Consider the following 15,021-nt stretch of genomic DNA (forward strand, 5'->3'; position numbering starts at 1 on the left):
CCGTGTCCTCATCTAAAGCAGGGCCAGTTATAATAACCACCTCACAGGACTGGAGGATCGAATGAGGAATGAGAAACTGCACGTACAGGGCCTGGCATAGAGCAAGTACCCGATAAATGGGAACTATAGAATAGGCTTGGGCAGACAGCCTGGCTGCAGGCTTCAACCCCCCCCCCACCAACGCCCCCTTGTAAGTCCTAACTAGAGTGCCATCAATCTGCCACTCTCCTTGGGGGTTGCCGGAAATTCCTGGCACAGATGTCTCCTACAGGGATGAATTTTGGATATTCCTCCGTCCACCCCTGTTACCACTGAATTATGGGGGGAGAGTAGGAGAGAAGAACCATTGAGAGGGAGAGGAGAAAACAAACATCTTCTGTATACTCCCTGCCCTGGCGAGCCCAGGCGTATGCCTGAAATAGGTGTTCGGTAAATACTTGAGGAATGTATGTACAAATGAATGAAAAAGCAAGGTGGCAGGCAGGCAGGCATCTGGGAACAGACAGAAAGAAATAAGAGTCACGGCAAACTCTCCCCAACTCGGCCAGGACAACATCTCTATCTCGGGGGCCTCCCCTGGCCATGGGCTGGGGGCAACCCCAAATCTCTGCTTCCTTCTGCACAGGCTACGTTCAAAAGCCTTCAGTCCCCATCAAGATCCCCAGACAGAAGCTTGAAGGTGGATGTGGGCTCCCCACTCTGGGTCCAGAGCCCTGAGTCTCTCTGCCATGGGGAGAAAACAGCTTCCTTCTAAGGCGGGTCTCAGCGACCTCCTCTGAGAATCTCCAGATAATAATCCCTTTGCCATTAGGAGATTCCTTCCTTGTCTGATACTATGCAGTGGGGTGCCAGAGATCCACACATGGAAGCAACCTGACTACCAGGTCTTGCCGAGAATCATGTGCAGATGGTTGAGGACAACTGTATATACACAGGTAGATCAACACATGCGTCTGACACGCGTGCTGACCATGGAAGGGACGGAGGCTGAGGACAATACTTTTTATGAACAACATTTAAAACCTTATGTGCTGTGGTTTCTCAGCGCCTTTCATGAGCTCAATTTCTGTTCTGACATTTGTTTCAAATAAGGTCTCCTTCCATAAAAATACCACTTAAGAACACACATGCAGAATATGCATTTGGCTTTTCCTGGGTGTTAAATATTTTATTTGATGTGCTGATTTTCCCACTACATTGCTGGGAAATTAACATACACTTAATTGCCTGTGTGACAACCTCTCAACACAGAAGCAACAGTGATTTGGATCCTGAATCCTTAATTCTTTACCTCTTGTTCTCTGTGAGTGGCCAGCCTTGTTTTCACACCCAACCTCCAGTTACCCACAAATTCTACAAATGGCATAGAGAAGCAGGCCAAACATCCAAAAAAAAAAAAAAAAAACCAACCCCACAAAAAAACACAAAAAACCAAAAAACAAACATAAACCAAATAAGGAAATAGAAGAAGAGTGTGAGGGTTCTACCCTACATGATGTGATTAAGAGTTAAAAAAAAAAGTATTTTAAAGAGACCCATTAAGCCAGTCTTTTGGAACACATATCACTTCCTGATTGGTTCCACACTCGTGCCATCTCTGGCTCGATCTGGTTCTGGGGGTCTGACTCAGCAAGCTTTTGTTTTATCTCATTCCATGTGGGCTGAGCGCGAGGTGTCTCTCTATAAATTTCCCTTTTATTGTTAAGATAAAAAATCCCAGAGGAAACCAGGGCTCTATTCCATGTGGGCAGTTCCAGCTCAGGGGTTGGTGGATGAGCCCCAGTGAGTGTGTGGAGTGAACCCCAAGGTGGTGGGGGTAAATCTAGGCCTAATGGCAGCTGGCTGGGCAGCTGGTGGAGAGCAGCTGCTCCTGGAGGGGACAATTTCCATGAAGGGGAGAATTGCAAGTTGGGCCTCTGTACAGAGCTGTTCAAGTTGCCCTGACCTGGGGTTGAATTCTATACCTTGGTATATGTTACTGGCTGATGCTCTGACGTTAGAGGCACAAGGGCTGGGGGGAGTGAGCCAGGGACACAAAGAAGGATCTTTGCCCACTTCCAGAGTCACGGCATTACTGGGGAGATTTCAGGACCTAAAGGTGGCAATTCCCATGTGACCTTGCCCTCAAAACAATGTTTTGATGGAACTTAGCAGTGAGAATGTACCACCAACAGGGCTCTCATCTAAAGTTAAAATGCCCTTTCATAACTGTTGGAAAGGAGGTTTGTATCCAGAGAGGATCGAGGATTTGCCCATTTCTGTAAAAAAAAAAAAAATCCTTCCTGACTGTAAATCCTGTGCTCTGTAAATAGGTTTCAGGTCCAAGAAGACCAACAACTGGCATCTTCATACACCAGTGCCCCCGACTGCCGTCTCTGGAGCCTAGCAACAGGAGGGGGCAAAGGCATCTGGGAGGGAGAACATGACAAACAGACCCAAACGCACATATTTATTTAGTAAACAAGTTTGTCATCTCCTAAATTTTATTTTATTTTATTTTATTTTATTTTCATCTCCTAAATTTTAAAATTCACCATGAGCAAACACAAACAGCAGGCTTCATTTGAGAAAATGCACTGCGTTCCCCCCCTGGAAGTGATTGGGTAATGGTAGGCAGGCAGGAGCCACATTTCACCCAGGTGCCCAGGGCTGCACACCTGTGGATTTGGAAACAGAGTCTGGGCTGTTTGACGGAGGGAGCCTTGACTGAGCTGGGAAAGGGAGAGGGACAGGGGAAGGACATAGACACTGCTGGCCAGGCCCCTTTGTCCTAGTAAAGTCCATGGTCATCTTGTCACTTCCTTCTCCTTCTCCTCCCAACCCCCACCACTCCTCCTTGCTAACATTTTTTTTAAGATTTTATTTATTTATTCATGAAAGACACAGAGAGAGGGGCAGAGACATAGGCAGAGGGAGAAGCAGGCCTCCTGTGGAGAACCCGATGCGGAACTCAATCCCAGGACCCCGGATTCACATCCTGAGCCAAAGGCAGATGGGCAGATGCTCAACCACTGAGCCACCCAGGTGTCCCTCCTCGCTAACATTTATTGAGCACTTACAGTATGCCAAGTACCCATGTTAGAGGGGAAGAAACCGAGGCCTGGAGAGTTCACAGGACTTGGGCCTATGGGTCGCATCCTGGCAGGGGACCAGGGCTGAGGCCTGGCAAGGTGACTCTGGAGCTGGCTCTCTCCCCACAGAAACCACAAAGGAGGCTTCCCTCGTGAAGCCTTGCCTTGTGGACCCTGATGGGATCAAGGCCTCAGTGCTCCTGGAGGATTTCATGGACAGGGGGCCCAGGCACTTCCTCCAAGCTATGAAAAAAGGCAAGTGTCAGGCAGAATCAAGCAATTGCCAACATATTTCTTGTTTTTAAGAACTGATACATTTTTTTCCTGGCCAAAAAAAAAAAAAAAATGCCGTTGAGCCTGGAAAAGCCTCATGTATCAAAAATATAAGCCCCATGCTTGTATTTTTTTTCCAGGGCACTCTGAACAAGGTTCACGCATGAAAAGTATGCACCTAGGGCAGGGCATCAAACCCCCTTGCACAGATCGTCCCAGAGTGGGATTCGATGAGCCCCTCCCAGCTCTAGCAATTTTGCGCAGCTCCACTGTCATCTGGTCGGGTGAGGGAAGGGCCTCCCACCCCAGGCGTACTGAAGGACAGAGAAAGCTCAGGCTACAGGAAGTGAGGAGAAACTTGGGATGAATTCAATCAAGAACAGCAGAAAGCAGAAGAGCAGCTTGGGCAGAAGTTGACTTCGTCGTTGTCGGGGGCCGGGGAGAGAAACTAATTCAAGCCCTGCAGGCCAGGGTTGAGCAATAGCTCTGGTGTCAGGTGGCTGTGGGCGGAGGTGGGGGTGGGGGGGAGGACAGAGCTCACTCTGACTTAGGGATTGAATGTGGAGCTCAGCCAGCAAGGACCTTGCTTCTCCCAAAGGACTAGGGCATGGGGGGGGGGGGGTTGGTAGTGCGGGGAGCCTAGGTGGCCTGGGGCTGAATCACGGGATATTGAGAAGAAAAGGCAAGCTTCTAATGTTAAAGGCTAAACAGGTTGGACTTGTCCCTAAAATGTACTGACGTGTAACCTCTGCACGTCCCCATCCCTGCCCCCCCCCATCCCTGCCGCTAGAAGAGCCTATGTTTCCTTACTGGCCGATGGGGAGGGCTCCGGTGTGAATGACAGGTCATGGAAAAGCTGCATAGGCGTGACGGACAGCATTTGGGCCCTAAGTCTAAGGAGAAAAGTCAAAGTCTAAAGGAGAGTCTCCTCTCAAATCTTTTCTGCTTTCACAACTTGTTCTTCCCTCAGGGGAAATAAATATAGGTAATGGAAACCATCATTTTTGATAGCTACCAGTCCTTCTATTTAGTCTGGGCGGGCACTGTGACCTGGCCAATGCTCCCCCTGACCTCTGAGCTCTATGGGGGGATTCGGAGGGACCCCTGGGGGGTGGAAAGGAACTCCTGATGATAGCCACATGGGTGCTGATGGCCACATTCCCACATGTAGCACATTTGGGGCTTGGATTCCATGCCTCAGAGAAGGTACAGTGGGCCTCCAAAGCTCAAAGGCTGGGAGGTCATTGCATTCTTCAGATCAGCCCTGTGTAGTTGAAACATGCTTTTTACTCCAGAGCACCTTCCTGTCTACTCAGTCTTATCTGATGTGATGAGTGGGAGAATTCATGTCTTTCCAATTTTGTAAGACAGAAAATAAATACAAATCAAAGTTTACATTCCTTTATGCGATTGTAAGTAATTATGCTTATTACCCACCCTACCCCCCTGCCCTGCATTCATTGATCCATCCAACAAATAGGTACTGGGCACCTTCTTCAGACCAGCACTGTTTTAGGTGCCAGAATATGCAAAAGTGAATTACGACAGGGTCGCTATACTGGTAGAGTTTATAGCCCCAGATCAGAGATACATTCAGTAGAAATACCCACCCACCATTATTTAACATTGAATATTTAATCTCAAAATATGTCATTACGATTGTGATAAATAATACCAAGGTTAGGTTCAAGTGTAATGAGAGTGTACAACACAGGGAGCTAACCTAGTCTTGGGGTCTGGCAAGGCCTCTCCAGAGAGAAGACATTTCCAAATCAGTTCGAAGACTCAGAACTGGGGCTGCAGATGGGGAAGATGGTGAGCATGTGTTAGTGGACAGGCTGAGACCAAAGTACAGAGCTGGAGCACAGGGCAGGACAGTCCTGTCCCTACTACTCTGTTGGTTTTACCTTCCCAGCTTCCCTGCTACTCTTTTCCCCTGTGCTGCTACCAGCCACCATTTCCTCCCCTCACCTGAGTGTGACTTAGGTGGGTCTCTTTCATCTTTTTTTTTTTTAAGTTTGATTGTTTGTTTATTTACTTATTTACTTTCAGTAATCTCTACACCCAACATGGGGCTCGAACTCACAACCCTGAGATTGAGTGTCACATGCTTTTCTGACTGAGCCAGCCAGGCACCCATCTATCTTTCATGTTTGAAAATGAATCAATAGAAGCAGAATCCCATAGTATGAAAATCCTGACATCTTGGATGTGTGTGTGTGTGTCTTGTAGATGTGGGACGATAACAATATATATAAGAAACATTGCCTTAGAGATTGCCACTCCTCACTCACTGCCACAAAACTGAAATCACCTGGGGTGCTTCTTTTGGCCAATTCGTCTTTTCAATAATAGGGAACTGAATCTAGAATGTTTGTGATTAGTGGGGTGGGGGTGAGAGGGTGGGGAGTGAGGGGTGGAGACCTTCGTGCAGACCATTTTGCCACTCAGGATAATATCCTTCAGATCCACCCAACTTGGTGTCCATTGCTTTTCATCATACCACAGTTTAACTACTCACCTATTGAGGGACATTTTGGTTGTTTCCAGTTTTGGGCTATTACAAATAAAGCTGCTATAAACATTCATGTACAAGATTTTGTGTGGACATAAGTTTTCATTTCTCTGGGATAAATGCCCAGGAGTGTGATTGCTGGGTCCTATGGTAATTGAATGTTTAGTTTTATAAGAAACTTGCCAAGCTCTTTTCCACAGTGGCTGCAGCATTTCACATTCCCACCAGCAGTGTCTGAGAGATCTGGTTTCTCTACATTCTCGCCAGCATTTGGTATTGTCACAACTTTTTGTCTTAGTTGTTCTAATGGGTGTGTAGTAACACCTTGTTGTGGCCTAAATTTGCATTTCCCTAATGCTTAATGATGGTATTTACCATCTGCATTTCCTCTTTGCTGAAATGTCTCTTCATGTCCTTGGCCCATTTTCTGACTGGATTGTGTTTTTTTTTAATTATTGATTGGACTGTGTGTTTTTAAAGTTTTTTTTAAAAAGATTTTATTTATTTATCCATGAAAGACACAGAGAGAGAGAAAGGCAAAGACATAGGCAGAGGGAGAAGCAGGCTCCATGCAGGGAGCCTGATGTGGGACTTGATCCTGGGACTCCAGGATCACACCACGGGCTGAAGGCAGATGCTTAACTGCTGAGCCACCCAGGGATCCCTGTTTTTAAAGTTTTTAAAAGTTCTCTGTATATTTGAGATATGAGTCATTGGTCAGATGTGTGGCTTGCAAATATTTTTGCCCACTTTGTAGCTTGTCTTCTCATCCTCTAAACAGGGTTTTCACAGAGCAAAAGTTTGCAATTTTGATCAGGTCTGATTTCTTGATTTTCCTTTTATCTATTTTGCTTTTGGTATCAAGTCTAGAACTTTTTGCCTAGCTGTAGGTCCTGAAGATTTCCTGTTTATTTTTTGAAGTTTTATACTTTTACATTGAAGTCATCCATGACTCAGTTTGAGTTAATTTTTGTATAAGGTATGAGACTTAGGTGTGTGGTAGTTAATTATCCACATGGCTAGGGTATGGTCTCCAGATATTTGGTAAAACACCTGGATGTTGCTGTGAAGGTTTGTTTTTGTTTTTTTTTTTTAAGAAAAGATTAACATTTAATTCAGTAGACTTTTAATAAGGCAGATTACCCTCCTTAATATAGGTGGACCTCATCCAATCAGGTCAAGGCCTTAAGAAAAAAACTGACCTCTCCTTAGGAAAAGGGAATTCTCCAGCAGACTGCTTTTGGATTTGAGCTTCAACGTCAGCTCTTCCCTGGGTCTCCAGCCTCCTGGCCTATCCTGCCTGAAGCTTCCACAGTCACATGAACCAGTTTCTTAAAATAAATCTCTCTTTCTCTATTCTCTCTCTCTCTCTTCTGTATCTCTAGAGAACCCTGACTAATACAAGGTTGTTGTTTTTTTTTCTTTGTCTTTTAGCCTGTGGATGTCTAATGTCTCCAGTATCTTTTGTTAGAAAGGTTATCTTTCCTTCACTGAACTGCATTTGTACTTTAAAAAAAATCATTTGGGCATATGTATGTAGGTCTGTTTCTGGATTCTATTCTGTTCTATTGCTCTGTGTCTATTTCTCTGTCAATACCACACAGACTATAGATCTATAATACGGCCAACTGATTCCCCCCACTTTATTATTATTATTTTTTACGTTTTAGCTATTCTAGTTCCTTTTGACTTACTGTATAAATTTTAGATAAAATCCTACAAAACTCTTGCTGAGATTTTGAGTAGGAATTCTGTTAAACCTGTCTATCAATTTGGGGAGACTGGTATTTTTACTATGCTGAGTCTTCAAATCCATGAAAGTGTTATGCCTCTCCATTTTTTTAGATCTCCTTTTAATTTCTTTCATTAGAATTTTGTGGTTTTCAGTATATAAGTCTTATGCATATTTTGTTAGCTATACATTCAAGTCATCTTTGGCAATTATAAATGGTATCGTATTTTTGATTCTGATGTCTATGTATTCATTGTTTGTGTATAAAAATACAATAGATTTTTGAATGTTTATCTTTTATCCTGTGGCCTTGCTGAACTCACTTATTCTAGAAGTTTTAAAAAAATAGATTCCTTTGAATTATCTATGTAGATCATCATGTTATCACCAAATAGGAGAAGTTTCATTCCTTCCTTGCTAATCTGTATGCCTTCTATTTTCGTTTCTGACCGTACTGTACTGGCTAGAACTCAGCATTATGTTGAGAGTAAGAGTGGTGAAAGTGGGCATCCTTGCCTTTCTCCTGATCTTAGGGTGAAAGTATTCAGTTTTTTATCATTAAACATAATGTTAGCTGTGGGTATTTTTGTAGACACCCTTTATCAAGTTGAGGAAGTTCCCCTCTATTCCTCATTTGCTGAGAGATTTGTATCAGGATTGGACGTTAAATTTTGTCAAGTGCCTCTTCTGCATCAATTGATGTGAACATGTCATTTTTTTCCCTTTAGCCATTTTTTTCTTTCAATATGGTATTTTACACGGATTAACTTTTGAATATTGAACCAGATTTGCATACTTGGAATAAATTCCACTTGGTCATAATGTAGAATTCCTTTATATTGCTGAATATATCCTATTTGTTCACATTTTGTTAAGGATTTTTTGCATCTATATTTATGAGGGATATTGGTCTGTAGTTTTCTTGTACTATCTTTGGTTTTGGTATCAGAGTAATACTGGCTTCATGAAATGAATGGGAAATGTTCCCACTATTTCTATTTTCTGGAAGAGATTATATATAATTGGCATTACTTTTTCTTCAAATGTTTGGTAGAATTCTTTAATGAAGCCTAGAGATTTCTTTTTGGAGAGTTTGAAAATTATGGATTTAATTACCTTAATAGTGGGTGCCTGGATGGCTCAGTGGTTTAGGGTTTGCCTTCAGCCCAGGTTGTGATCCTGGAGTCCCGGGATTGAGTCCCGCATCGGGCTCCCTGCCAAGAGCTTGCTTCTCCCTCTGCCCACGTCTCTGCCTCTTTCTCTCTCTCATGAATAAATAAATAAAATCTTTTTAAAAACTACCTTAATAGTTATAGGGCTACTAACAATATTTATTTTTGGTGAGTTGTGGTAGCTTGTGTTTTTCAGGGAATGGGTCCATTTTATCGAAGCTGTTAAATTTATCTGTGTAGAATTGTTCATAGTATTCCCTTATTATCCTTTTGATGTCTGCAGGGTCTGTAGTAATATCTTCTGTTTTGGCCTGATATTGGTAATTTGTTTCTTCTCTCTTTTATCTTTGTCAGTCTTGCAAGAAATCTGTCAATTTTACTGATTTTTACAAAGGGATGACTTTTTGTTTCATTATTTTCTTTCTTGTTTCCTCTTTTCAATGTCATTGATTTCTTTTTTTAAAAAAAGATTTTATTTATTTATTTATTATTATTTATTTATTTATTTATTATTCATGAGAGACACAGAGAGAGATGCACAGAGACACAGGCAGAGGGAGAAGCAGGCTCCATGCAGGGAGCCCGACATGGGACTTGATCCCAGGTCTCCAGGATCAGGCCCTGGGCTGAAGTCAGCACTAAACCGCTGAGCCACCTGGGCTGCCCAATGTCATTGATTTCTGCTCTTTATGACTTCCTCCCTTCTGTTTCCTTTTTTTTTAAAGATTTTATTTTTAAGTAATCCCTAACACCCAACGCGGGGCTCAAACTTGCAACTCTGAGAATCCAGAGTTGCATGCTCTACTGACTGAGCCAGCTAGGCACCCCCTTCTCTTTCCTTTGTGTTTATTTTGCTCTTCTTTTTCTAAGGTGGGAACCTGGATTACTGATTTGAGAACTTTCCTCTTTTTTAACATATGTATTTGGTGCTGTTAAATGGTTTTTGCTGTGTCCCACACATTTTGAAATGTTGTATTTTATTTTCAATTTAGTTCAATGTATTTTTTATTTCTCTTGAGACTTCCCCTTTTACCTATGGATTATTTAGAAGTATCTTGTTTAGTTTCCAAGTGTTTGCATATTTTCCTGTTATTTTTCTGCCATTGATTCCTAATTTGATTCCATAATGGTCAGAGGACACACTGTACATGGTTTTAATTCTTCTAAATATGTTGAAATTTGTTTTGTAGCTCAGGATGTAGTCTATCAAGTTCCATGGGTACTTGACAAGAATTGTATTTTGTGGGTTTGGGGTAATATGCTCTATAAACTGTTGATTAGATTCTGTTGGTTAATGGTGCTGTTTAGTTCTTTTATATCTTTGTTGATTTTCTGTCTAACTGTTCTATCAATTGTGGAGAGACAGGTGTTGAAATCTCTGACTACAACTGTGGATTTATCTATTTCTCCTTTCAGTTCTATTAGTTTTTGCTTCATGTATTTTGCTTCAAAAACAGCTCTGTTGTGTGGCACATACACATTTAGGATTGCTCCATCTTTTTCATGGACTGACCATTTTATCATTATGTCATAATCACATATCATAATGTCCTTCTCCATCATAGGCAATGATGAAGCCTATCTGATATTAATAAAGACACTCGTGCTTTCTTTTGATTAATGTCTGCATGATATATGTTTCCATTCTTTTACTCTCAATCTCCCTATATTATTATATTTGAAGTGAGTTTCTTTTAGAGTACATATTGTTGGATGGTGTTTCTCTTGTCTTCTAATTGGTGTATTTAGATGATTTACATTTAATGTTAATTTTATTTATTTTATTTTATTTTTTTTAAATAATTTTTTTTTAATTTATTTACGATAGTCATACAGAGAGAGAGAGAGGCAGAGACACAGGCAGAGGGAGAAGCAGGCTCCATGCACCGGGAGCCTGACGTGGGATTCGATCCCGGGTCTCCAGGATCGCGCCCTGGGCCAAAGGCAGGTGCCAACCCGCTGCGCCACCCAGGGATCCCTAATGTTAATTTTAATCTCTGTCTTCTAATTGGTGTATTTAGATGATTTACATTTAATGTTAATATTGGTATATTAGGGTCAATGTTTGCCATTTTATTTTTTATTCTCTGTTTTTCACTTCTGTTTTCTTTTTCCTGCATTCCTGTGGGTTACTTGAATATTTTTTGGAATATCATCTGGATTTATCTGTTAGGGCTTTGAGTATATGTCTTGGTATAGATTTAAGTAGTTCCTTGATGTATTACATTGTATATACAGACCTTGTCACAGTCTAATAGTGGTATTATTTTATCAGTTCAGGGAAGTGTGGAAACCTTAACTCCATTTATGTCCCTTTGCCCTCCCCAGTTTATAATATAGTCATAAATATTTCCTTTACATACATTTAAAACTATATCAGACAGCGCTATAATTTTTGCTTCAACCACCAAGCATAATTTTGAAGACTCAAGAAGGGAAGGGAAGTCTATTTAACATCATTGATGTTCCAAGATTTTTTTGAATCATTTCTTTTCTGTTTAAAGTACAACATTTAGCTGCTTGTTTAGGGTAAGTATGATGGTGATAGATTTTCATCTGAGAATATCTTCATTTCCCTTTAATTCCTTAAGGATATTTTCACATGGTATAGGATTCTGGGTTGGCAGGATTAGTTCTTGAAAAATGTGTCAATTCCTTATGTGAAACATTATTTTCCTATAAGTAATATCTTTTTTCCTCTGTCTGCTTTCAAGATTCTTTTCTTTGTCTTTGGTTTTCAGAAGTTTGACTATGATATGGCTGTGTGTGCATTGGATTCATCCTGTTTGGGGTTCTCTCACCTTTTTGAATTTGTAGGTTTATATCTTTTCCCAATTTGGAAATTTTCAGCCATTATTTCTTCAAATGTTTTTTCAGCCTCATTCTCTTTCTCCTCTCTCAGAACTCCATTGATAGGAGTGCTATATCTTTGTTCAAGTCCAACAGGTTCCTGAAGCTCTGTTCATTTGTTTTCCAGTCTGTTTTTTCTCTGTGTAATTTCTGTTGTTATATCTTCAAATTTTCTGATTTTTTCATTTTTCTCCTCTGTTCTTTTGTGCCTATCCACTGAGTTTTTCAGTTCTAAAATTTCCATTTTGTTGTCCTCTATATATTCTTATTTGTTTGCTGAGACTTAATATTTCTTTGCTGAGATTTTTTCTTTTTATTAGTTTCAAACATGTTTGTAGTTGCTGATTGAAGCATTTTTATGACAGCTGCTTCAAAATCGTTGTTAGATAATTCCAACATCCCTGTCATCTCTGTTTTTGCATCTATTGATAGTGTTCTTTCACTCAGCTTGAGACTTTCCTGATTCTCGGTATGATAAATGATTTCCAAATGAATGTTGTACATTTTGGGTATCATGTAATGAAAACTCTGGATCTTATTCAAACCCTCTGTTTTAGCTGGCTTTTTTTTTCTGATGCTGCTCTGGGAGTGGAAAGGAGGGGATACTGCCTGGTTACTGGTAGATTGGAGTAGAAGGTCAGGCTCCCCATTTGGCCTTTTTGGCACAGGTGAGGTGGGGGGGTCACAGTTTTTCCTGTGGTGTAGAGAAGTAATAGTTTTCTATCTTGCTATGTTGCCCATTTCCTGGTCCTTTGGCCAGGGAGAGAAGGCCTTTATTTTTGTCTGCTCCCGTTGGGTGTTTTATGAATAGCTGGCTTCTCTAGCAGCCAGTCTGGGATATGTGAGGCAAAAAGAAAATTCCGAAAACTTACTACCATGTCATTCTTTGGTTACTGAGGTCCTTAGCCAGTCTGCCTTCTTCTCTCTATCTTTATTGGTCTTCTTATATTTGTTTTATATATAATGTCCAGGATTCCTAATTGTACTTACTGAGAGGAATGGGGAACAATATATCTATTCCATCTTCTTGGAGGCAGAAGTCCCCAGGGACTTTTAAGATCCGACATCTCATATTAGTTAAATCTCATCACTTTTTTGTTAAGGTATGGTGTTTAAAAGTTACGTTTTAATATGCCATCTTTATTGAGTGGGTGGATCATATCCATGTAGCTTGTGAGATGTTGATGAAGAACCATATATTAGGGCATCCCAAGAGTTTTCCAGCTGCTAAGCTGGTGACAGATTCCTTAAATCTGTTCTGATCTTGAACAAACAAATCTTCAAATATGTGCCCAGAGCTGCAATAGGTGTTTAAAAGGCTAAGGAAAAATTCATCCCCTAGACTCGCAGGGTTGTCTGGTTGGGGAGATAAAACAAATGAATTCTTCATCTTCAGAACCTGGCATATAGTAGACTCTCAGTACATGTTTGTCACATGAAGGAATTCTGCTGGCCACATGCTAATCGCCCCCGAATGAAGGGCAGCAGCATGGGCTGGAGTATCAAGAAGAGATTTAATAAGGAGGTAAAGGTTGGGTTGTCTTATAGGTTGAGTAGTATTTTTTGAAGGAAAAATTGACAGGACTTGTTTACGGGGTGGAGGTGAAAGAGAATAAAAAGCCAGTCAGACTTTAGTTCAGATGCTCAGTGACTGGGAGACAAGGGGAAGGATAGGAATTTGATTTGGGACCTAATGATTATCTTGAGCTGTTAACAAAACATCCAGGCACAACTGCACAGTAAATATTTGGACTCTCTGGAGCTGAGGGGAAGATTATACTAGAAAAAAAAATCCATCTTTTCCTCTGAGTCTCCAGGAGATGTAGGAACTAGCTCCAGTTTTGCAGCAAACAAACTGCAATTTAAGGGGATTCACAACCCCTCCCTGAGCTTTGACTTCCTCATCAGTAAAATGGGGTGCCTTGATAGATGGTTTTTAAAAAGATGTAGTTATTTATTTCAGAGAAAGAGTGTGCACAAATATGGGGCAAAGGAACAGAGGGAGAGGGAGAGAGAAACCCAAGCAGACTCCATGCTGAGTGTGGGCTCAACATGGGGCTCAGTCTCAGGACCCCCAGATCATGACCTGAGCCGTAACCAAGAGTCAGATACTTAACGAACTATGCCACCCAGGCACCCTGCTAGATGGTTCTTATGACATAACATTTGATCAGCACCTGGCATAGTATCTGGTATTTGGAAGGAGCCCTATACTTGTTGGAATGTTTTCCTTCTGGCTCTAAGGTTCTAGGATTCTGAGATTTCTTTGAACAGTCCTTACTGTATTGCCTTCTATGATTTTTTTACTTCATAGTTGTTGTTGTTTTTTCCTCAGCAGAGCTCACCAGTTTATATTATAAGAAGATAAGAATGTAGGGGAGAGAAAATGTTGTACATGTTGTGTCTTGATCTTTACAGACATAAGTTTTTCACTATTTTGAGCATTTGCAGTGTTCATGCTTGATTCAGCAAAGCCTCCATTTTGGCTGACTCCAGCCCTCCACTCTGGGGAGTACAATGGGCGGGTAGCCATTAGTACACAGGAAGGGAGGGCTTTGTGGTATCTTAAGGCCAGTGGGTTTTATTTATTTCCAGTTTGCTCAACATTTGTTCCACAGATCTGTACAGTTTAAAAATGGGTGGGGATGAGAAGAGAAGGATGAAACCTAACTAGGCCTAGAGAAGAGGATGAACAATATTTGCCCTTCAATATCAAACTGGGGCTCAGAAGGCTTAAACACAAGACTTCTGGGCTTTGTTTTGTCTTTCTGAAACTAAACAGTGCTGTGACTTTCCATGTGGTATCTGAAGAGTTGACTTTGGTTTGAGAAATGGTTCCATATCTTATTACTAGGATTTTATAAATGTAAGACCTTCATCTATCAGAAATAGTATTTATTTCTTTCAAATGAAAAATACATTTTTTTCAGATTATAAAGTAATATAAGTTCATTGTAAGGAATTTAGAAATTGCAGAAACTAGAAAATGAACATTACTTATAATCCTACAACCTAGACATAACCAGTATTTTTTAGAGGAAAAGAGCATGAACGGGGATGGGGTGTGGGGAGGGGGAGAAGGAGAGAGAATTTTAAGCAGGCTCCACATCCAGCATGGAGCCCAACATGACTCTGAGATCATGACCTGAACTGAAATGAAGAGTTGGTTGCTTAACCACCTGAGCCACCCAGGCACCCCAAGTATTAATATTTCTATTTATTTCCTTCCTTCTAGTCTTATCTTTTCTACACACACACACACACACACACACACGGGATCATCCTGTACGTTCATTTGTGTATCCTCCCTTCTCCGACTTAATTTAGGTTTTGAGAATTTCCTCATGTTACTAAATAACCTTTAAACATGATTTTAAATAACTACATAGCATTTCATAGTATAAATGT

General features: G+C 41.1%; 1 protein-coding gene across 1 annotated transcript in view; it reads right to left on the reverse strand.

The window, feature by feature from the left end:
- PABIR2 (PABIR family member 2) overlaps window positions 1-15,021 on the reverse strand; it is a 211,798-nt gene that overhangs the window by 15,152 nt on the left and 181,625 nt on the right. The window lies entirely within an intron of this gene.

The sequence above is a fragment of the Nyctereutes procyonoides genome, unplaced genomic scaffold (genome assembly GCF_905146905.1).
Source record: "Nyctereutes procyonoides isolate TBG_1078 unplaced genomic scaffold, NYPRO_anot_genome, whole genome shotgun sequence".
In the NCBI taxonomy this organism is placed as follows: domain Eukaryota; kingdom Metazoa; phylum Chordata; class Mammalia; order Carnivora; family Canidae; genus Nyctereutes; species Nyctereutes procyonoides.